Raw genomic sequence first — 24,156 nt, 5'->3', positions numbered from 1 at the left:
CAGCGGATCGCATTATGTTCGGGTTAATACGTCAGTGACATTCTAAGTTTAGTTTGCCAAAGACTGGCTTTATGAAACCGAGCGGGTGTGCGCAGCGGTAATGCCCCTCACACGCACTTCGGAACTCCTGTTCCAATCTCGGCCTGCATACGAGTTTTCCTGGCTGAGGTTTCTCGTACTTCTTCTCAGTCCCTCCATCCAAATTCGTGGATAATACCTAGTTTATTCAGCATAGCATCCTTCCAAATCCTTTCCATTTCATCTACCATCCTAACATTTAAAGCTATGTAGTCTATATACTGACAGCTTCGTGAAACACACACACACAAAAGAAACTACATACATCACAGGCCTCTTACCTTCTACTGCATGAACTTTAGTTCATAGAAACTGTTTAATCAGCATTCCATACAGTGCGGCTAATGCGTTCTCGCTTTGCATTGAAGGCAATCGGCAAAAGCAAAGAAGCTTCGGACTATGTAACATCCGGCAAAGTTATTAGCACGCCCGTCCTTGAAGCCTGGGATCAGCTGGCTTATTTTGAGCGCCCGTGTTAGTCTTGGCGTCAGCTGAGAAGGTCGCATCACAGCCGGAGTTCTTGAACCTAAAGCACCACATAACGCCCCTCCCCCCTCTGTCGGTCAGCGAAAAGTGCAGTTCTGCACACTGTTGCAGGTCCCTACCGAGCTGTCCTGTGACAGCAGGAACCTAAATGGCTTTACAGCCTCTCTGCACATACAGTAAGCTATAAAATGTTCCTGTACAGTCACGGAAAGTGCAGTTCTGCACACTGTTACAGGTCCCTATCAGGCTGTACGGTGACAGCAGGAACCTAAACAGCTTTACAGCCTCTCTACACCTACAGTAAGCTATAAAGTGTTCCTGTACACTCACGAATGAATTCGCGAAATGTTTTACCGGATGCAGCTAAATCTCACTTATCGACATGTCAAACGGGCCGGGGTACCACAGTATAGCGATGAACAAAGGGCTGGACGGCCAAGGTTCGCTTCTTGACGAGGCAAGTGATTGTTCTCCTCTCCTTGGCGTCCAGATCAATTCTGAGGCCCCTTAAAGAACGTCTCTTTGGTTCAGACTAACAGCACTTCGCTAAATGGCTTTAGGGGAGTGACTGAATCAGTGAGTGGGGCGGGTGAGTGAGGTGACTTGAATTTGGCATTTAGCAAGACTGTACATTAGTTCTCAATTTCAGTGTTTGTGTCCGTTCTGGACAACCTGAGTTTCTTAACAGACAGAATAATTTCGTTTTTTAGATAATTCCAGATACTTGTATCACTGGCTTTCAAACAGGTTTAGTTGTTTCGCGGGGTGAGACTGAGTCCACTTGGTACGGTGGCCACTAATTGGCCTAACATACAAGCCCCGGATGACAGATGAGTATGGAAAAATTAGTTGAATGAGAATTTGGAGGTGAAGACTGCCCCAGTGCCACTTTGTTCATTACAAATCCCACAAGACCTGACCTGGGCTCGAACCCCAGCCGCCGCGGTGGGAAGCCGGTGCCTAACCGCCTGAGCTGTGGGACGGCCTTCAAACAGAGCTATCCGTAATAATTGTATTTCTTTTTGACCTGAAATAAACTGGAACGTTTCTGTCACCTCTCCAGGGCTGTGACACCGTGTCAACCCTGTCCGTCTGCCTGCACTTAATAGCGCCAAAACACATGAACTGATTACACTGAAACACTCAACGTACGCATGTTTTAGTGTTTCTACAGCGTGTACCTGTGAGTTGTGTATGGTCCTTACAATAAACACCGAATATATCCCTAAACAGTGTTAATTAACTGATCTCTGTAATGAAAACGCTGTGTTTTCTCTGAAGAAGGAACCGAGTTTTCAAATGCAGTCGAATCCAAATTATCCGAACTGCCAATTAAAAGAATCACCACAACCAAGGAGTACGCCTGCTAAATAACTTTGGACTTTTTCAAATAAACTGCCCGAAAACGAAAATTTACAGTTACTAATTGTTAAAAGTTTTAATAGTTTTTTAGTTTTTATTATAATAGTGTTATAACAATGTTTTTTTCGTGGACAAGAATTTAAATCATTTACCCGAATTTTTGATTACCGAAACCATTTTTCTAGAAATCCGAGATTAACGCCCATGGGGCTCCGTTGCGCTGACCACGCGACACTCTTATCTGCTAAAGTTGGCACTAACTTCGTCGACAAGCTTCGGTCGCTCGGTCGGTATAGTTCGCTTGCAGGCTAAAACCAGGGAGTTTTTGTTTTTGTTTGTTTGAACAATTTTCCTTGCTAATTAACTCGGATAATCGGCGTTCTACTGTACTGAGTGATTAACTAAATTAAACTCCATGGAGCCGGTCACGGTAGCCGAGCGGTCTAAGGCATGTACTGTCTTCGCTCGCTTGGAAACCGAGATGGTAGGTTCGAATTCCACCCAGGGCATGGATGTTTAGTTTGTGTGTGCGTGTTTTTCTGTGTTTGTGTACAGGTAAGAGGCCTTGCGACGAGCTGATCACCCGCCCAAGTAGTCCTACCGAAAGTCTAAGATATAGTAAAACGAAGTGAAACGGAGAGTTTCATGGAGGTAGGCCTAGGCCCGCGTTAGGGCTGCAGCGCCAAGGAAAAAAAAATACATTCAGTCCCCCATACGTCATGGCGTAGTGCTTAATTAGTTACGCACAGGCACAATTTTACCCTTTCCCTTTTTCCCGTAAAATGTTCTATCTCACTACGCCAACTCCACTTTCACTCACTCTAGCTCACTCCCCCCACTCCTCGCCCTTCCTTAAATCACCAAAACGGCAACACTCTATGGATCACGAACTTGACAGTGAACAGACAAGGCTCCTTCGGCCAACCGATCCGACCGCAGCGATAGCCTTCAAACCAGTTCTGGGATTGACACAGCACGATACGTACCAGTTCCCCTCGGTTGTACCTTCAAAGAGGATAAGTCCCGTCCTTCAAAGCGTCTGCACAAGTTATACGAGNGGGCGATACGTTCCTCCGAAACGTCGGTTAACACCACATATACACGGTGCCAAATCCCAGAAGACTGCATTCTTTATACGAGTGTTGTCTCCAGCTGAGAGGACGGGAAGCCGAGAGAGCGCAGTCGGTACGACTGGCTATGGGCTAGACGGCCGAGGAATCGGAGTTCCGAGTCTCGGTAGGAGAAAGATTTTGTCTCCTCTCCTTGTCGTCCAGGCTGGTTCTGGGAACCACCCAGCCTCCTACTTTATTGGTCTTTTGTCAAGTGTACCTATCACACGTATAGCATGTTACTGTAAATTATTCCTTTTGTACTATATACAAGTCCTCTGTCAGTACAGGCTTTGCAAAGCAGATCATGTCTATCTTACGTATCTTATGCTACAACGGCGTTTTAGTCACTTGAACGGCCGAAAGCTTGACCGTTGCCAAGTTTAAACTTCTCACATTTGCTATGTCTGATTTCGCCTTTGTATACTGCGAACATGTTCATTCTTATGATTTTGTGTGGCTTCTGCTTGTTGCCTGTACAACTTGGTTATGTAATAGTGTACATGCGAAGGCTGAAAGCCGTGTGCAAATTGCGGATCGGTATGCACCTTGGAAAATATTCAATGGTGCGGAGAACCTTGTTTTATAGGCGCTGCAATTTTAAGAAGTGGGTGTCTGCCGCTAATTCCCAGGTAATGAACTATCGAGCACGCTGTTATGTATATGGACCACATAATTTAATATTTAACAAGAAGTTCTAGGAAGAACTAATGGCCTACTTTCCTCTGGTACCACGTGTACAGCATAGAAAACGCCGTCTTCAACAATTCTTCGTTACAGCGGGAACGTGTTTACAGAGCCGTTGTCTAGCAACGAAAGGAGGGATACACATTCAGACACAGAGACTGCTGGGAAGGATTATGAAGTACACGGTTGAGATGGGCTCAGGTGCCATGATATACATATTATATTTCACAAAGACTGGTTCATGCATTAATAGGTTAATAAGGGGATTCAAAGAGACACAGCGTGGAGATCGCCTACTTCTGGAAAGGAGACCAAAAAGTGTGCACATTGTCCGCAAAGTGTATTTAAGTTCCGTTTAATGGAGAAATAAACGGAACAGGTGCTCTGCAGGATATCACATAAATGAGATCTACTCAAAAAGAAGGTGGGAATAAACGAACTTCACAAACAAGACATCAGCATAACGTAAAAGGGTTGGTAATTGGCCTACCAGTTGAGGACAATTATCTTGGGAGCCGTGTGGAACAAGACTTTTCTGCGGAAGTGACGTACATCTCGAAGCTTCTTTATTTCGTCTGGCTTCAAGGAAACCATACAGAGCACCATGAGGTGGGTTGGTGGGTGGGGGGCATTATAATAGTCTGCATGTCAGGTCTCGCAAGACGAACGTCTCCTCCGTTAGTGTGTCTTTATAAAAGTATTACGTAGATAAGTCAATAAGTAAGTTACAAATGGATATATATAGAGAATAGAGTACTGATTTGAAAAGTGCTTTTATTTGCCAACATAATCTCCCTGTACATTGAGGTACTTGTCTCATCGTTTCACAAGCCCCTGAAAACCAGCAGCATAAAATTCTTTGCACCACCTTCTTTAACACACTAAAACTCTGCACTCTGCCCCCTGAGTGTATTGAGTCTTCTGTATGGTTCTCACAATAAACAGCGACTCTTTCCCTAAACACCATTAACCGGTTGGCCTTTGAGGCGGATACGGAGCATTTCCTGTGAGGTACGAACTGAATTCAAGACCTAATGGACGGAATATCCCCTTTGTCTATCATGTAAAACGCCTTGGGGCAATCTTCGATAAGAGAGTTACATGGAGACTGCACACAGAAATGACTGAAGCCAAAGCCTTCAGAACATTTATTAGCATCTACTCCTTATTCAAAAGTGTGAGTTTACGAGCCAACATTAAACTAATCTTCTACAAGGCACTGATCAGATCAGTAGCGACTTATACTTGTCCCGCCTGGGAACTAGGGGCAGACACCTAACTCTTAAAATTGAAGTGCCTACAAAACACTTTTCTCCGCACGACTGGAAATTTTCCAAGGTGCACACAGATCCACAATTTGCACACGGCTTTCAACCTTCCGTATGTATACAATTATAAAATAAAATCGTGCAGGCAACAAGCAGAAGCCATACAAAATCATGAGAATGAACACGATCGCAGTATACGACAAGGCGAAACCAGACAGAAAATGTGAGAGGCTTAAACTTGGCGGCGGTCAAGCTCTCAGCCGTTCAAGTGACTAAGACGCCGTTGTAGCATAAGATACGTAAGATAGATATGATCTGCTTTGCAAAGCCTATACTGAAAGAGAATTTGTATATAGTGCAAAAGGAAGAATTTTCATGTGCAATAAGTACACTTGACGAAAGGCCAAGCATGTTTATAAGAGACAACCCCATTTTCTCGACCGACACAAGGACTATGACCGCAAGGGTTGAGTTGAAAAAAAAACTTTGGTCGTGGGCCTCAAGGGGCTTGGCGCTAAAGCAAATTTATTGGCGGTAAACTGTCAGTCGTAAAGTGACTGACTCTGACTCACTCTGACTCTGGCTCTGGCTCTGGTTCTGGCTCTGGCTCTGGCTCTGGCTCTGACTCAGGCTTTAAAGTGTTAGAAGTAGAATCTACTGCAGTGACGAATTTAGGCTGCCCTATAGCCCAATAATTGGTACAGATGTCAATTTCAGACGAAGCTAAGCGTCGCCCCTGAAAGGGTGCAGGACGTAAAAACCACACAAAAACACCAAGCAGACTGTCGTACCGGCAATGTTCACTATTCATATTCGGGCAGGGCTCGGTTCGAATCTCTGCTATCCTGGTGAGGTTTCTGTGGTTTTCTTCAGTCCATCCAAGCAAATGCCGGGATAGTACCTCGACTAGGCCACCTACCGCCTCCTTCCAGATCCTTTCCAATTCATCTATCGATAATCCGTAAGAAAGAATATCAAGAAGAACATCACAATCGAACCAGGTTCCTCATGAATATACGTCCGAACTGTTGTCACTACCCCAACCTATTCGTTAATTATTTACTTATTTATTTATATAATGACCCTGATAGTAACTCATACTGTATTTATACTGTATGTGAGTACAGAGCAACATTGTGAAAAGAAAAGTGAAAGAAAGGAGCCTTAGTTCTGTTTCGCACTCTTGACGTTGTTTCCGGCCGTTTGCAGTACATGTCGAAATATTAGTTCTGTCCTGATGTATTTGCACATAAGCCTAGAGAACAATAAGATTTTAATCTCAAGAACACGTCAGAAACACAAGCCCAATCAATACCTTCCGCGTTACAGAAAAAGGAAAAACAAATATCCCTGCGATACGGCAAGCCATGAATTATCTAATTTTATGACCGATATTTTGTGTATCAAGTGAACAAAGGTGATAACAAATACAGGACTGTGAATCGCCATACTGCATGCCTTTCGTCTTTGCACGGTTTCGTCACTTCAAATAATACACGTGGCACAGGGTAAATAACTACCGGGGCCACTTTCTGACGTCACACACGGCCGTGTTTATCACCCGGTGATTCGTGGAACAGCGAGAGACAGATCACCACCTTCGCTCTTGATAATTCTATCTCCAAACGATTCGGAATAGAGGAAACGTTGCTACACGAGGGACTCCCCCCCAGTTTCTGATTTTGCTCAGTTTAACCAGCTGTTGGACCCCAAAGAACTAAACGCATTCATGGGATAGCACAGTCGGTATAGCGGCTGGCTACGGGTTGGAGGACAGAGGGATCGGGGTTAGAGTCCCGGTACAGAATTTTTCTCTTCTTCACGTCATCCAGACCGATTCTGTGGCCTACTCAAGCCTCCTATACAATGGGTACGGGGGGTTCTTTCCCCGGGGGTACAGCGGCCGGTGCGTGACTGATCATTCACCTCCTAATAGTGTCCAGGTCAAGAAAACGTGGATCTACACATCCATTCCCTCATACGCCTTCATTGCGTAGTGCTTCATTAATTAAGCACATGTACAACTTTAACCTTACATTTGAAGAGACAGAACAAAAGGGATTTTATCCTAATTTCTGATTTTATTCAGATTAACCATGAATATAGAGCCCTTGGGCCCCAAGGTGCTAAATGAATTCATAACGTGAAAAATAAAAAATTTGGAGACAGAACCATTAATAAATAAGACCTCAATATGGAAAAAAAGGTAAAGCTATACCTGCAACAGCCCACGGAAGTCCATAGGGTTCTGAGACGTCAAGGCTCCCACATTTTCCAGACTACTTCCTCATAGATGACGGTGAGGTTGTCAGCCTGAAGTGCCAGCCGCCCTTTACCCCCAAGATGATTCCTTGTACTAATTTCTGTTAGAGGCTGAGTCGACCACAGGGCCACTGTGCGGTTGGAATGATGAGGTAAATTGAAAAATCGAATGACGTCTGGTATTGAACTCCCAACCTTCCAGTTCGTAGCATAGTGCCTCAAGTGACGTCTCAATTTATATCCCAAAACTTATCTAGGGCCGCGCCATAGCTCAAGCGGTTAGTCGCTGGCTTCCCACCACGGCGGCCCGCGCTCGATCCCGGGTCTGGTCAAGTGGGATTTGTGGTGGACAAAGTGGCGCTGGGGCAGGTTTTCTCCAAGTACTTCGGTTTCCCCTGCCAATCTTCATTCCACCAATTGCTCCACAATCACCCTCACCTAGCATCTGGGGCTGGTACAATAGGCCAGAACTGGCCGCAGTACAAGGGACTTAGACCCACCTCACTAGCAATAAAAAAATTATCTAACAGACAACATATAAATGTTATTAAAATTAAGCTAAAAAATTAAAAGAAAATAGTTTTCCATTTTATTTTGTTAAATTATATAGAAATATATTTCAAATATGATTTTGGATTTCAGTAATCTTTAGGCCTACAACTGTCTCGGACAATGAGCAGCTTCTGTGAGAACAGAAAATACACCACCCTGAGCTTCCTGTGCCATTGCTCTGCGTCATAATCCGCTACTTTCAGAGTCAGCATGCAGTCCAAAGTTTATCAAAATCAGTTTTGGTTGTTTGGGAGATTTTGTACCCGTCATTATACCCTCTGAGCCATATCCCGGCTAGTACCAATGAAATAACGTTAATTGGGGCAATGGTGAATGAGGACTTATTGTATATGTTTGGTGAGTACGACATACGCTATCTAGTCCGCTGGACGAGGGACGTTTAGGTCCTGGCAGCTCAGAATAACATTCTGGAATATCAGTATCTTCAGGGCCGCAGCTGCGAGACCTTAACGGCTCGGAAGGCCAAGTGGCTCATTCTCCGTAAGCGATACGTCCTACACAGCAGATTGCTTCCAAGGAGGCATTCCTGCATTCCTAACCTTTCGACAAGATGTATTGTTGCACAGAACACGTGTGCGTGTTTTAATATTCCTGCATGATTCTTACGCCGATCACAGTGGCCGTGCAATCTAGGCACGAACCGTCTTCGCCCGCTAGAACACTGGGATCTTGAGTTCGAATTCCACTTGTGGCATGGATGCCTGTGTGCGTTTATTCTGTTTGTGTTGTTCAGCCTTGCGACTAGCTCATCCCCCGTCCAAGGAGTCCTACCGTGTACAGATTAAGAAACTGAAAAAGCGGCCAGGTCCACAATGACTGTACATACATAGATACGCTTCTTACACTAAGGTAATGAGCAAAGTCCCTGTGCTTTTGTATGTGTTTGTTGCAATGGGATTAGATCGAGTCCACTTGGTACGTAGGCCACTAACTGGCCTATTGTACCAGTCCCGGATGGTAGATGACTAAGGAGCGTTTGTTGGAATAAGAATTGGTAGGGAAAACCGAAGTACCGTGAAAAAAGAAACCTGCTCTATTGCCACTTTTTCTACCGAAAATCCCTCATGACTGACCTATGCTGGTTACGCCATGAATACGTACGAGGGAGTGGAGGTATAACTCTACCATACTTAACCTCGGCACTGGATGGAGGTGAATGGTCAGCTTGACTTTCCTGTTGCTTTACTCCCGGGGAGAAAGTCCCTCTGTACCCTTCGGAGAGCAGACTGGGTGGGCCCCAGAACCGGTCTAGAAGCTCAACAGAAGGGGGAAAAATACCTTGCACTGCCGGAAATACAATCCCGATTCACTGCTCTGTCTTAGAAAAAAGAAAAGGAAAAAACTCCGTGGCTTTTAGTCCGTAAGCGAACTATACCGACCGAGCGACCGCCGCTCGTCGGCGAAGTTAGTACAAACTTTAGCGGATAGAGGGTGCCGCGTGGTCAGCGCAACGGATCCCCACGGCCCTTAATCTCGGTTTTCTAGACCGAATTAGCTAATTTTCCATTCGAGTAGCTCCTCAATTATCCTCGCGAGGCGGAGTGGATCCCGTTCCAGACCCACTAATCAGAAAATGTTATAGAGCCGGGAATCGAAACCGGGACCTCTCGATCTGTAGCCATGAACTTACGATTAGACCACAGAGGCGGCCGCTGGACACTGACAGCGCCGTTAAATAAAACACAAAAATCCGTTGCTTTGGAGGAACGGCTGGACCGTACTCACATGGATGAGTGACCTGAATTCATATCTGAGTGTATATATATATTTCCCACCCCCACTGGCTCTACAGCCCTCTTTGGCCCTGGCCTCTGATTTTTCATTTTCATTATAATTTTTCAGACGGTAGGGCTCCTTCGGCGTGTGCTCAGTTCGTCGCAAGGCCTCTACCTAAACACAGGGTAACACAAATACAGAATAAACACATACATCCATGCCTTGTATGGGATTCGAACCCACGTTCCCGGCTTCCGAGAGAGTGAAGACAGTACATGCCTTAGACTGCTCGGCTACCGTGGCCGGCATACGAGTATACAGGTCCTTTTAATTCATTCGTTAATTCAATCGCAGTATCGCTTAAATAACGTACTCAACGTACGAGTGAAAGATCAGAATAAAAAAAGGCTTAATGTAAATGACGAGGTGGTACAGTTAGCGCCGTGCCAAGTGTAACTGACTACAGGCTGTTACTAATTAGCACTGTCGGAATAGTTGCAGAGACTCGCGTATTCTCACGTGTATTAGTGACTGGTAGACGGGGTTTGGATTGGTGAATAGATTTGATCCTCACAAGTCGTAAGTACAACCAATTATATAACACTCTAAAGATTACTGTAATTATATCAAAATAAAATCTTCAACGTCTTATCTGGTTGACAATTCAACTACTGAATCCTTGAACAACGAATCTTGAGAAGCCTCTAGTTTCTCGAATTCTACTACTCAGTAGGACTCGTGGCTTTTAAACTACGACAACTCAACCAGATTCAGTCACGGTACGACTGGCGGTTTACCGCCAATCAGTTCATCTTTGTGACAAGCCCTTTGAGACCCACGACCAGTAATTTAATTTTCCAACTGAATACTTGAGGTTATTGAACTTATGTTAACATCCTCTTTCACTAGAGGATGGGTCTGTTGTTTAAAATTGCTGTTGGTCCTCGCAAGAGAAGTCATTCTCAGGTCCGAGTCTCGTGAGACTCATGACCACATTCTACTGCCTCAGATTCGAGACTCTCCCAACCCGGAAGGCCAGGTCTCCGTTAATCATATCCCTCATGAAGAGTGTAGTCCGGTTATACACCCAGGCACTGGGTTTCCTTTTCGTCACATCCTACGACTTGCCAGGAGCCGGGATAGCGTAGTCGGTATAGCAACTGGCTGCAGGCTGGACGACCGAGGGGTCGGAGTTCGAGTCCCGGTAGGGTCAAGAAATTTCTCTTCTTCACATCGTCCAGACCGGTTCCGGGGTTCACCCAACTCCCTACCCAAGAGGAACCGGGGGCTGTTTCTCTAGGAACAAAGCGGCAGGGGCGCGAAAGCGACCACCCAGCCCCAGCCAGAGCCAGAGCCGAGGTTGAGAAAATTTTGATCTATACATTCACGCCCCCCCCCACACACACACATCCCCACGGCGTAGCGCCCAACCAACTAAGCACAGGGACAACTATACCTTTTGGCTTACCTACGGTGGAGGTATTCGACCCCGTCTCCACAAGGGATACAGGTATTGACTTTCCTTTCCTCTTTGCTATAAAACTTTTGAGTAACAACATCGAAAATTGTTCTACATGTTCCCATTGCACGTCCCCAATACTGGGAATTATAGGTCGTGTGGAGATTCCTCCCTCGCCTCTACCTACACATCTCTCGCTTATCGTTTCAGTATCCATTGCTGATTATGCGTATCCTAGGAGATGGTTTAACACTTAGCTATTGAACTGTGTTTCGTCCGTTGCTGCGAAACGTAGCAATGTCCCACTGCTGACTGCGTAACCTAGGGAATGTGTTTACCGGTCCGCTACCCAGCAACGAATGACGTTCCGCTGTTGGTCACGCGTTGGTTGGGACATGTTTACCGAGCCGTTGCCTAGCAATGCGTCACATTATTCTGTACAGTAGATTCTGTGATTGCTATGCATTAAAGCATAAGGCTGTACTGATCTGATCACTACAATGGTAAGATAATCTCAAGATTACATTTCCGCAATCGCTAAACTTCATCGAAAAAGGACGTAAAATTTTGTTTTAACTTTGAATTTAAATGTAGGACCGAGATAAAACCACGCCAGGTACAGACTCATTCATATATTTTTATGAGAGGGTGCTCAGAAATAATCAAACAATGTAACTGACACTGCTCTTCGCTTTTCTGCCTAATATTTCCTTAGTTCGTGTTCCGAGGGCTTCGAAATTTCAGCTGCTGGCCAGCACAACGACTTCATTCGCCAACTGAGTACCAAGGCCCATTCGCTAGCAAAAAGTTCATGGAGCACGATGCCCAAATATTATTCCATTTTTCGGAAATGTTCATGTAGTACAATGCCCAACAATGATTCCATTCTCCGGAAACTTCTCTCATCCATTATAAGTCCCAGGTTGCGACACCTGATTCACAGTGCAGCTGCTATCGTCCGTTACAGCCCTGTCAAACAAGCGTTTCAGGAATTCTGCGCTGCTGTAAGTGGTAACAGCTTCCAGTAACTGAATGAGTATTGTCTGTTAGTATGTGTGTCCAGCAAATTTCGAAAGAATTTACTGGTTTTCATGAAACTCGGATAGGAAGATCAAGCCATTGGGGTAGCACCTGATGTCGAGATTTTCTCAGTTTCTATCTGTAGCAATTGTAACAAGGCATTAATGCGCGCTTACCATGTGGCAGCAACACTGGTGACAAGCATACTACATCTCTTAACCTTTGGAGCACAGCAGTAACCACATGCATGACCCACTTAACAAACGCGAACTCGGCTTCTCATTAAAAATCCTACACGCATCAAAGAATGAAGCCGCCACAACACGTAATCGAATAGACTGATGTAATGATAATGCGCTGGACACACATTCAGAGAATACTGAGAATTCATGAGAAGTTCTAATCTCAAGCAGGTTGTCGACAATTGTGATGGATGTTTCCTCGTTGCTATTATCTTCTGCCTTTGCAACGACTGCCCTGACATTAGACTACTTTTAAACAGGCCATAACCGCCTGCTTTCAAATTCGTACCTACTCATCATTCCTGGCTACGCAACTTGATTTTACATTATACAACCTCTAACTCTTACGCAGCGCAATTACATTATCTGCGAGTCTGTGTGGTGTGTGAGTGTGAGTGTGACTGTGAGTGTGAGTGAGAGTGTGAGTGAGAGTGTGAGTGAGAGTGTGGGTGAGTGAGAGTGCGAGTGCGAGAGCGTGAGCATGAGCATGAGCGTGTGTGTGTGAGTGAGTTAGTGCGTGAGCGTGTGTGTGTGTGTGTGTGCGTGCGTGTGTGTGCGCGCGCGTGTGTGTGGTGAGTGAGTGAGTTAGTGCGGGAGCGTGAGCGTGTGTGAGAGAGTGAGTTAGTGCGAGTGCGAGAGCGTGAGCGTGAGTGTGTGTGGCGCGCGCTCGGAGACGTAAAGTGCAGCCACCACAAAAAAAAAGTTCTGAAACTGCAGTGAAGATTTCCCTGCACAGGAACACTATGAGCAGTTCAAAATAACCATGGATATTTTAAGCTGCGTATTAACAAATCACTTTCGAATGAGTATGTCAACGAAACAGAACGCTTCACACCGTGGTTTCCTAGATTATATTACTATGTAGTCTGGTTGGTGGTTCCTAACCTTCTGAAGAATCAAACTGTCTCCGTCTGCAGGTCTCTTACGGATTTTTTGTCTTCGTTACTTACATAAGAGGTCCATGACACCATGCACCTAATGGGAACGCCTGTGTTGGAACGTTAACCTGATCACTCAGCCACATCTAATACCCAGGTTCAAAGCCAGCATAATGGATCCCACGGAAGTCTCGAGGCAGCTCACACTCAGTTGTCACATTATTACATTCGACTATATTTTTTTAGTTACAAAATTTATCGATTTATATTTTAATACGCCACTACTGTTTTAAATTAACTGCCTTTATATAAAATAAAATTCAATATCACTTTAAAATACCGTAAATAATAAATTCGGTTATACTTTAACTGTCGATATGACATCTTAAAATAACGAACAAAGTTACATATATTTTTATGATGGATATATAAAAATAATAACACAGTACTGAGCAATTTGTTATATCTGCAGACGACCTATTCTGAAGGAACTCGACCATCACTGGGACTTACAGAAAGATTCTAATCAATTGGAAAATTATATTATTTTTAACTCCGTGGCCTGTAGTCCGCAAGAGAACTACATCGATCGAGCGGCCGCCGATTGTCGGCGAAGTTAGTGCAAACTTTTGCGGATAGAGGGTGTCGCGTGGTCACACCAACGGATCCCCACGGCCGTTAATCTCGGTTTTCTATACTGAAGCTTCTATTTCCTTGAAACGGCTCCTCAGTTATCCTCACGTGACTGAATGGACCCCGTTCCAGACCCACTACTTCTCAGAAAACCTGGTAGCGCCGATAATCGAACCCGGGACCTCTGGATCTGTAGCCAGAAACTCCGACCACTAGACCACAGAGGCGGTCATATTATTTTTAATAAAACATAATTTTAAATCCTAGAATGTTAACCATTACAAGATAACACATGCACCTAATACATGTGAAGCATTTCCTCTGAAGTGTTAATCGCCTTCTCATGCTGGCCATCACTGGCCACGGCGTGAAAAAGCAATATTTTGTTACTAAGGAAACATTGCTGCATTTGATGTAATTCAATCCTAAGTTTACATACAATGTACAGATAATTACGAGCACGCGTTCGTGTAGTTGGTTGAGGCACTATGCTACAAGACGCACGGTCACGGGTTCGACCCCCCGACAAGATCATAGGATTTCTCAATTTACATAATCCTTCCAACCACACCATGAGCCTGAGGTCGACTCAGCATCTAACAGATATGAGCAGCAGAAATCATATTGGTGGTAAATGGTGGCCGATGCGTTAAGCCTGGCAACCTCACCGCCATCTGTGAGTCGGTTGTCTTGAGAAAATGTGGGAGCCTCGACGTCTCACAACCCTATGGTCCTCCACGGCCTGTTACAGGGATACCTTTACTTTACCTAGGTACAGAGCGGCCTCCGTAGTCTAGGGGTAACTTTCCCACCTCATGACTCAAGGTACGCGGGTTCGAACCCGGCGGAGGTCGTGGAATTTTTAAGGGAAAAATTCAGGGAACAAGTCCTCCGGGAGGGACTTTAAGCCGTGTGTCCCGTGTCGTAGATTTACGGCACGTAAAAGAACCTCATGTCTCTAGGAGACCTCTGAGCTAAATTACAGGTCCTTTCCCGCCCAAGTAGTCTCCAATGCCTCTGGTGGATGGGGGAAGCATCAGGGTACCGAGGGCCGACCTCGTTGGCTCTACGGGGGCTGATGGCACGCACCGTTACCGGTAGGGTATGGCGACAGTAGAAATTAAAGTGGGACTCACAATGGACCAATAACTGGTCTAAGTGCATGGGGAAACCCACCCCCTCCCATAATACGAATACGAATACCTAGGTACAGACATTTAGGGAATGTGGTCCAGTATGGGAGGTTGCTCATCCTTCTTTAGCTAATTTACTTTGTGCGGGATTCAAATATGCTAAACTATTGTTATGTATCGGTTTAAAGTTCAGACTGGCACATTAAGGGAAGAACACGGAGGGTGTCTGAGAAAAGGGTGCGTAGGAGAATATTTGGATGTGAGGAAGAAGTAACAGGAAGAATGACATAACTACATAATCAAGGGTTTCATAATTTGTAATCTTCATCAGATCAAGGGCAGCGAGAGAGAAATAGACGGGGCATTTAGCACACATCAGATAAGAAATGCAAACGCAGCTAGATAAGAAATCTCAAGGCAAAAAGACTTCTTACAAGACAAGTTTATATGGGGAGGTTACATCAAAATGGTTCATAAAGACAGGAAGTGGCGAAGTACGGAATGGATTAATTTGCCTTAGAACAGCTTCTAGAGACGTGGTCTTGAGAACGCGGGTTGCGTAAGAAACGGGAAAATTGACTGAGGATTATATAGGTTCTTGGGGACACTGCTCCATGGAGTCTCTTACCATAAGCCGTCAGTGGAAAGATCCGATATCCTTGCGCCATGCAACGCGTAAAGTATTGCGTCAAGGCGTAAGATAATTAAACGTGATCCAAAGCACATTATGGCACCTTATCACAGTTGCCATTTTCTAAATGTAACGCCACATTAGCATGCGACTACTGCTTGATAATGCAGTGTTACAAACTCCCCGATGTGCATTTTCCTGTCTCTTCTTCATTGATTATACAATGTCAACACAAGGACAGGTTTCTACTTATTATGCCAACATACTTCTTATCAGCCAATAAATCCTTTAATCGCGTCTCATCTTCAGTTATCTGAAGCAGACCCAATCGATGGACTCTCTGCCCGTCTGAAGCATGACGCTGGCAACAGTTCGGCAATCTAGCATCGAGCCACGTCTCGGGGCCTTCCCCGGACTGTGATGTACACCGAGACACTTGGCCGTGCCACAGCTCAGGCGGTTAGTCGCCGGCTTCCCACTTAGGCGGCCCGGATTCGAGCCCAGGTCAGGTCATGTGGGATTTGTGGTAGACAAAGTGTTACTAGGTCAGCTTTTCTCCGAGTACTTCGGTTTCCCCAGCCAATTCTCCTTCCACCGAATGCTCCACACTCACCATCATTTACCATCCGAGGTTTGTACACTAGGCCAAGCCGTGGACGACGTACCAAGTTGACTCAGTCTCACCCCACCCCAAGAAAGTGACTAAATTATACCGAGACACTTGCATTTTCTTCCCACTTAAGTACCTGCCCTTTGAGGAAAAGACAGAAGTGTAAGGCGTGTTTTCTGTGGACCCTGACGTAGCAAAATGCTAGGAGGCGTAGCATTTTACTTTGACTTTGACCTCAATAACAATGTTGCGCAGGTCGGTAAAGGAGAGACGCTATCTGGATTATGTCGAGATATAGTTTCATTCACCCATAGCCAATTTAATTACGCTGTCAGCACGTCGGTTAGTTGATTATTTAATGACGTCCGTATCAAGACTATATAGAGTTCGGTGAATGATTAATGAGTGACTCTATTGAGTGTGGAACTGGAAACGCATTTGGACGGAGGGGTCCTGCCCTTATCGAGGTACTACTCCGGTACTTGCTTGAAGGAAATCCACGAATAATCTTAGAAAGGGCGGTGATCGAGCTGAGATTCTAACTGACCTCCTCCCGACTACCAGAGCGTTAACCCTAGACCGACCCGTTCGGCAAGCGGCGTGGAATATTAGGTAGATAGGGAACTATAGTTTGAAACGACATGGAAACGCTGCAGCTTAAGTACAATCCTGGCTAGCATCTGCCTGGAGGGACTCAGGAAAACCGTGAAAACCCTCAGTGAGACAAGTTCGATGCGTCACGGCAGGAGTTCGGCTCCTCGATGGCGTCCAGATCGTCTCTGGTGCGCACCTAGCCTCCTATCCAGTGGGTACTGGGGGGACGCTTTACCCCAGGGGTAAAACGGCAGAGAACCAATGTTGACCACTCACCTCCATCTAAGTTCTGAGGTCAACAATAGTGGAGCTATATCTTCACTGACCCATAAGCCTTCATAGCACAGTGCTTAATTAATTAAGCAACTGATAAACCGAATCAGTTGCAATCTATATTCCCTACTGAACGGACAAAATACACTGTAAGACGAGGCAGCGGCAGAACAATTAATGTCAAATAATACTACACATGTACCACGGGCCTCCAAGCAGTTTTCTGTATGTATACAAGTCTAGGATATACCATTATGTCCGCGGGCATATAACAAGATTGCAGCAACCGACTTCATGATATAGAAAATCACATGAACAATTTTTAACCTTATTTTACGCCATAACTTTAATTTTATAACAAGTTTATAGTTCCTTGTACAGGGGATGGACAAAAATATGAAAATACCTTGTGAAATGTATGCCTGAATTGAAGTGTTTATTTTAGCGACGTTTGTAGGTGACGCTGCCGTACCTGCCCAATACCACTACCTGTACAACCTCCGCATAAGTTGTAAGCTTCGTCTGTTGTCGAGACGTTCTGTGCAGCTTTTAGTGCATCATGTCAGAGCTAACAGAATTCGAACGCGGGCAAATTGTTGGGGCCTGTGTGGTAGGTGCTTCAGTAACCAAGGTAGCCGAGGTTTTTGGTGTTTCGCGAGGCACAGTATCCAAGATTATGACCGCATAGAGGAGAACTGGAAAAACCGCATCCGATAAACACCAGCGTGAACGGAAATGTGTGTTGAGTGATCGAGACAGGCGAACATTGCGTAGGATTGTGACAAAAAATGAGAAGACTACATCTGCAAAAGTGACTCCTGAACTGAATGTCACGCTCACAAACCCTGTCAGCANGCACCAAAACAGTACGAAGGGAACTCCACAAGCAGGGTATTTCTGGACGAGCTGCAATTCCAAAGCCATTCATCAGTGATCAGAATGCCACTAAGAGGGCAGTGTGGTGCCGAAGTCATAAAACCTGGTCTATTGAGCAATGGAAGACGGTCATTTGGTCGGATGAGTCCACCTTCACACTGTTTCTGACTTCTGGCCGAGCTTACGTCTGGAGAACGCCATCCCAAGCTTACGATCCAGACTGTTTGCTGCCAAAAGTGAAACATGGCGGGAGTTCGATCATGGTATGAGTAACCATATCGTGGTATTCTGTCGGACCCATCATTACCCTGCAAGGTCACGACACTGCCGATGACTATGTGACCATTTTGGGCCACTAGGTCCATCCATGGTGCAAATTTTGTTCCCTAATTGTGATGCCATTTACCAAGATGATGACAATGCCCGTGTTCACACAGCTCACATCGTCCAGGACTGGTTTTCTGAGCACTTAGATGCAGTGTCACGTCTGCCATGGCCCCACAATCACCAGATATCAATATTATTGAGCCTTTGTGGTCTGTTTTGGAGAGCAATCTGCGTGAACACTATCCACCTCCATCATCGTTAACGGAACTTGCCATGTTTTGCAGGAAGAATGGTACAAGACTCCCTTGCAAATCATACAGGACCTCTATTTATCCATTCGAAAGAGACTGCAAGCACTTCTGCAAGCCAGAGGTTGTCCTACTCCATATTAATCATGGTAATGTGTTTTTTTGTTGTTGGGTGTTTCCATATTTTTGTCCACCCCCTGTATTTTTACCATGCATTTTATAATGTAATAATTATCACGTATCCAGCCTCACCATTGCAACTGCAGTTCAGTAGTGTGTGAATATGGTAATCATGTGTTTGCCTGATGATGGCTTTAATAGCCAAAACATGTAGCTAAGCTAATTTTAGTCTTGACCACTGTATTGTTGTGTTTCGACGGACTCTAATAAAGAATTGTATATAATAACACAACAAGATGCACGAAATGAAAAGAACCTATCTTATTTTGCGCCACCGTTCCTAAAGGCCGTTTCCTCTATAAACCTCAACCGGTGCTGCCAAAACGCCCTTTTCAGCATTAACTCCATCTATATTTCTCTGCAAATAAAAAGTAATGTAACGGTGAGATGTTGCCCAATTTCCGGTTACCATATCCACGAATTGTGGAACAGGTTGCACGGACCCAAGTCATGTAGTAGGTCACGAACGACCAATAAACCTTCTGTTTTAGTATATAGTTATTTATTCTGTGCGTAATAATATTTTACGTGGGAATGTTTCGTGTAGTCCACTATATACAGTATATAAATGAGATAGTCTACGATTGACTGAGTATTTTATTCATGAGAGACGGCGTTAAACGTCGGTTTCGACGTATCATTCGATAACACGTATGGCTGGAAATGAATACCGGGAAAGTCGGGAAATTTAATAAGAAATTTTATGCAACAGAGACTTTTTGCTGAATTCGCAAAGGTTGCAGAAACATTTAGAAAAACAGTTCCTACCTCACAGGAAACACACTGCGTATCCATTACAAGGGCGAACCTACTTCTAGGAAAATGATCATTTATTATTCTTAGACTCATACAAAACCGATGTGCGGGCGAAATATAACTTTCTGTAGTTTCTATAATGTTGAAGCGCGTGGTAAAGGTAAATTTATCCCTGTGCTTAATTAATTAAGCACCACGCCACGAACATGTATCAGGGAGTGGAGGTATAGCTCCACCATTCTTGACCTCGGCATTATAAGAAGGTGAGTGGCCAGTTTAACACCCCGGTCGCTTTATCCCTGGGAAAAGGGCCAACGGTGCTCACTGGATATGAAGCTGGGTTGGCCCCTGAGCCAATCTGGACGCTATGGAGAAGAGAAAAACTTCTCGTCCCTGCCTGGAATGGCATCCGGACCGTCCAGCCAGCAGCCAATGTGAGCTCTGGCTCTGTTAAAGCACGTGGTACATAACACTGTGCTTTAAAGGATTCGTAAACAATTCCTCGACAATTAATCTGTTTAAACAGATCACTGTTCGCCACTCATTCAGAATTCAGTATGTGGCATGAACCTATTGACTGAATTATACTATTTCTGATTCCGAGACTGTACGGCACTGAGTGAGGCGTGAAGATGACCAATGCAGAAACTGAAAGTGGCCATTCTACAGACATTCCCCTGCAGCAGCGCAGGAACATCACAAAGAAATCAGCCAGAAAGCGCCGTGTCCTACAGACCGTAACGCTCCCGTGGATAACCAGAGTGCATACCGCCGAAAAACCTGTTACTGTATTACACGAGTATATTTGGAGTTGGGCATTTCTGTGGGGACAACCTTGCTAAACACGCTATAACCAATCCAGACTCTGGAGCATGAAATTTGTTTAAATCACTGGTTACCAAATTATACTACCGAACTGGACCGAGATGTCCCCCCCTCAACTTAAATCAATTAACGGCGTTCTTTTCCTAGTCCTAGAAAAAGAAAGCACCTAAGGTAAAAAAGGTAAGATCGTCTCTGTGCTTACTTAAGCACTATGCCATGAAGGCGTATGGGGGAATGGATTTATAAATCACGTTTTCTTGACACTAGTTGGAGGCGAGTGGTCAGCTTCACGCTCCAGCCGCTTTATCCCCGGGGCAAAAGCTCCCGGTACCCACTGGATAGGAGACTGGGCCGGCCCCAGAACCGGTCTGGACAACATGGAGAAAATTCTTACCCCTTCCGGGATTCGAAATCCGATTCCTGGGTCGTCCAAACAGCAGTCAGTCGCTTTACAGACTGCGCTACCCAGGCTCCCAAAATAAAGCACCCAGACATAATTTTCTAAATTTTACGTTTTTTCTCTCAATCGCGTATTAAAACGTCGTCTATCCGATGGAATTTCAGTTACTTCTATCTGTGGCAGTTGTGTCAACAGTGGCAACAGACGGGGATTTCTGTAAACAACTGCTCAATATACAGTGCGGTCGAATTTTATGCGGATTTTAAATACTGCTATGTAAAAAAATCATAAAGTCTCATATTATGAGCGACGTTTGAAATAATGCGAATCCCAAAAATTTCGGCGAGAATCACGAACGTGTTTCAAATTTCTGAGAAAACTTATACTGAACCTTGCGAGGTCTTCGGGAACACGTTCTCGCATAAAATTCGACCGCACTGTACTTCATGATAATTCAATAATTATTCTACTTTAGCAGGAAGCGTAATAATAATGTTCTGTACTACCGTATTAAGGGTGTTTAAACAAAACATATAGTAAAGTCCGTATAGGTAAATATATGTCTAATAACTTTTGCTATCCAGAATGATCTAATACAAGGAGATGTTTTATCGCCGCTGCTTTTAAACTGTGTTCTAGACTAGGACATTAGGAAGTTCCAGAAAAACCAGTTGGGTCTGATATTGAATGAGGCACACCAGCTGCTGGTCTATGCTGATGATGTGAATCTACTGGGTGGTAACATAGATACCATAAAGAAAAATACAAACTTTAATTGACGCAAGTAAGGAGGTTGGTCTAGAAGTAAACACAGAGAAAACTAAGTATATGTTGAAGAAATCAGTCTCGTCACCAAAATGCAGGGCAACATCATGACATAAAGATAGAAAACAAGTGTTTTGAAAGTGTTGCACAGTTCAGATATTTGGAAACGACGATAACAAATCGAAACCTGATTCAGGTGGAAATTAAGAGGAGATTGAACTCTGGTAAAGCTTGCTACCATTCAGTCCAGAACCTTTTGTCTTCTCGTCTGCTGTCCAAAAACATAAAAATTAGAATATACAAAACTATAATTTTGCCTGTGGTTCTGTATGGGTGTGAAACTTGGTCTCTGACATTAAGGGAGAAATATAGATTGAGGGTGATCCGAGAACAGGGTGTTGAGGACAGTATTTGGTCCAAAGAGGGATGAAGTGATAGGGTCGACAAAATTCCATAATGAGAAGCTTCAGAACTTGAATTCTTCGTCAAATATAATTTGAATGATCAAGCCAGGGAGAACGAGATGGGCTGGGCATATGACACGCATGGAGAAGAGGAATTCATACGGTGGGGAAGTCAGAAGGAAAGAGACCACTAGGAACACCTACACATAGGTGAGAGGATAATATTGAAATGGGTCTTAGAGAAATAGGATAGGGTGGTACGGACTGAATTAATCTGGCTTAGGATACGGACCAATGGAAGGCTCTCGTGAACACGATAACTAAACCTTCGGGTTCCATAATATGTTGGGAAATGAAGTACCTGGGCGATTGGCGGCTTCTCAAGAAAATCTCCGTTGCATGGATTAGTTCTCTAGTTCATCCCAATTGGGACAGAACGTTATGTTAGGTCATGTCGGAATAGTTTACGTTCCTCAGGGCCTTCCTTACGAATTGTACTGCACGCCTGACGTGTGAAGACACGTGGATACGCTGAACACCCATGTACATCGCAGATGTGTTATTAAGTTGTTCCAGGCTGTACTCGGAAAGCCTCTCTCCCTCCTTCCACTGCTTCGGAAACAACGACGAAACTGTGCTTTGGTAGCAAAACACAGTCTCAGAATGATGAGACTAATATTCTAATATCCTGCTCCAAATAAATTGCACGCACACACAAATCACACCGCTAGACTTCCTGTCCTATACCCTACTGGAAATATATTAAACGTCGATAACTCATTCACAGACCTGCGCTCCACACTATATAATAATAGTACACATTCGATAGCGTAGTTGGTTGAGTCGATATGCTACAAGCCGGACGGTCAGGGGCTAGATTCCCGATGAGGTCAATGAATTTTTCAATGAAACTAATCCTTCCAGCCGCACTATGGGCCTGCGTTCAACTTGGCCTCTGACAGAAATGAGTACTACGAATCTTCCTGGCGGTAAAAGGCGGCCGGCACGTAAGGCTGACAACCTCACCGTCATCTGCGAGCTGACTGTCTAGAAAATATAGGAACCTCGACGTCTCATTCCTATGGGCCACCGCGGCCTGTCACAGGGATAGCTTTACCTTTCTTCTAGCTTTTTTACTTGTCTACTTTCTTTCAACTGCTTTAACCGATCTTTTTAAAATTATTTTCATATTCAGAATCCTCTTAACAAAACAGTACGAAAATGACGCAATCAACTTAATGCTACACAACAATAATACGAAACTATATTCAAACTAAGCTCTACAAAACAAATGTGCGTTGTTTGTGGGTGAACAGAAATCACTTAAGAATATTTTAAAACATTTTGAACAGTCTACACTTCTTGCGAGATGACTCGTCATTTTTCACCCTCAGAAACAGCTGAGCGGCGTAGCACATTCCAATAATTTTATAACGCCGGTTACAGCATTCGGATGTTAAGTATTATTTAACCCGCCTAACAGCTTCACAGATTGTGCCCTCACTCCGTCTCTCACATATAAAGCTTTTACGGACTAGAGTTTCAGCTACTACTACAGTGTGGTCGCACTTGAATTTTAAATACTGAAAAGTATTGCAAAGTTTGAAACAATGCAAATCCCAAAATATTCGGTAAGAATCACGTGTTATTGCTATGAGACAACTTGTCTTAAATTATGCGAGGTCTTCTGTAAAGCTACCTCGCATAAAATGCGATCGCACTGTACTACTACTACTGCTACTGCTACTACTACTACTACTACTACTACTACTAATAATAATAATAATAATATTAAATGTAGTATAATACAGTTGTGACACACAGAACGAGACAAACCAGAAGCACATATTCCATCTAACCTCAACATGACCCGAACGCTGGGACAATTTACCTGTGGAAACGCGACGCTTCGTACGTCCTCACCGACTAACTTCGAGGAGTATGACTGGCAGCAGCTGAACTCGTATCCCCAACGCGGGCAGAGCGGGCTTCACGCAGCACGATAGACATGCGCACAAGCTGCGGAAAAGGAACTGAATTCATCTGTTACATTCACACGCGAAAAGCGGAAGTATCAACTGAGATTCGACGTTCTCCCATGGACAGTGACCGACAGTGACCGCGGAACGGAGCACAGCTAACCCTACTCCATCAAAGATTCCAATATTCCAACGCCGGTTTCAATTCATCGCTTTCGAAAAACATATCACCCGTTGTTGGAAGACGGTTTGCTATCTTGTGAAACCTCGCCTTGTAGTCTGGGACAAGTTTACCGGCGCTTTGGAGGAAAGTGCTTCCTGCATTTTCGGTGTGGAAGATAAAGCAGAGGTTCCAAAGCACTTTACATCCTTCCCCCCCCCC

The 24,156-nt window shown here is 44.5% G+C and overlaps 1 protein-coding gene across 2 annotated transcripts in view; it reads right to left on the bottom strand.

The window, feature by feature from the left end:
* Positions 1-23,759, bottom strand: part of LOC111874450 (probable multidrug resistance-associated protein lethal(2)03659) — a 108,779-nt gene extending 85,020 nt beyond the window's left edge. Inside the window, exon 1 of one of the 2 annotated variants that reach the window (XM_023869965.2) lies at positions 23,687-23,759. The gene's annotated coding sequence lies outside the window, so the exon portion shown is untranslated. Of the gene's footprint in view, positions 1-359; positions 421-23,686 lie in introns of those variants that run through there. The other variant, XM_033755454.1, reaches the window with a different exon arrangement.
* Between the last annotated feature and the right edge of the window lie 397 nt (positions 23,760-24,156).

This window comes from Cryptotermes secundus, unplaced genomic scaffold (genome assembly GCF_002891405.2).
Source record: "Cryptotermes secundus unplaced genomic scaffold, Csec_1.0 scaffold382, whole genome shotgun sequence".
In the NCBI taxonomy this organism is placed as follows: Eukaryota; Metazoa; Arthropoda; class Insecta; order Blattodea; family Kalotermitidae; genus Cryptotermes; species Cryptotermes secundus.
This window is presented reverse-complemented; position numbering and strand designations above follow the sequence as displayed.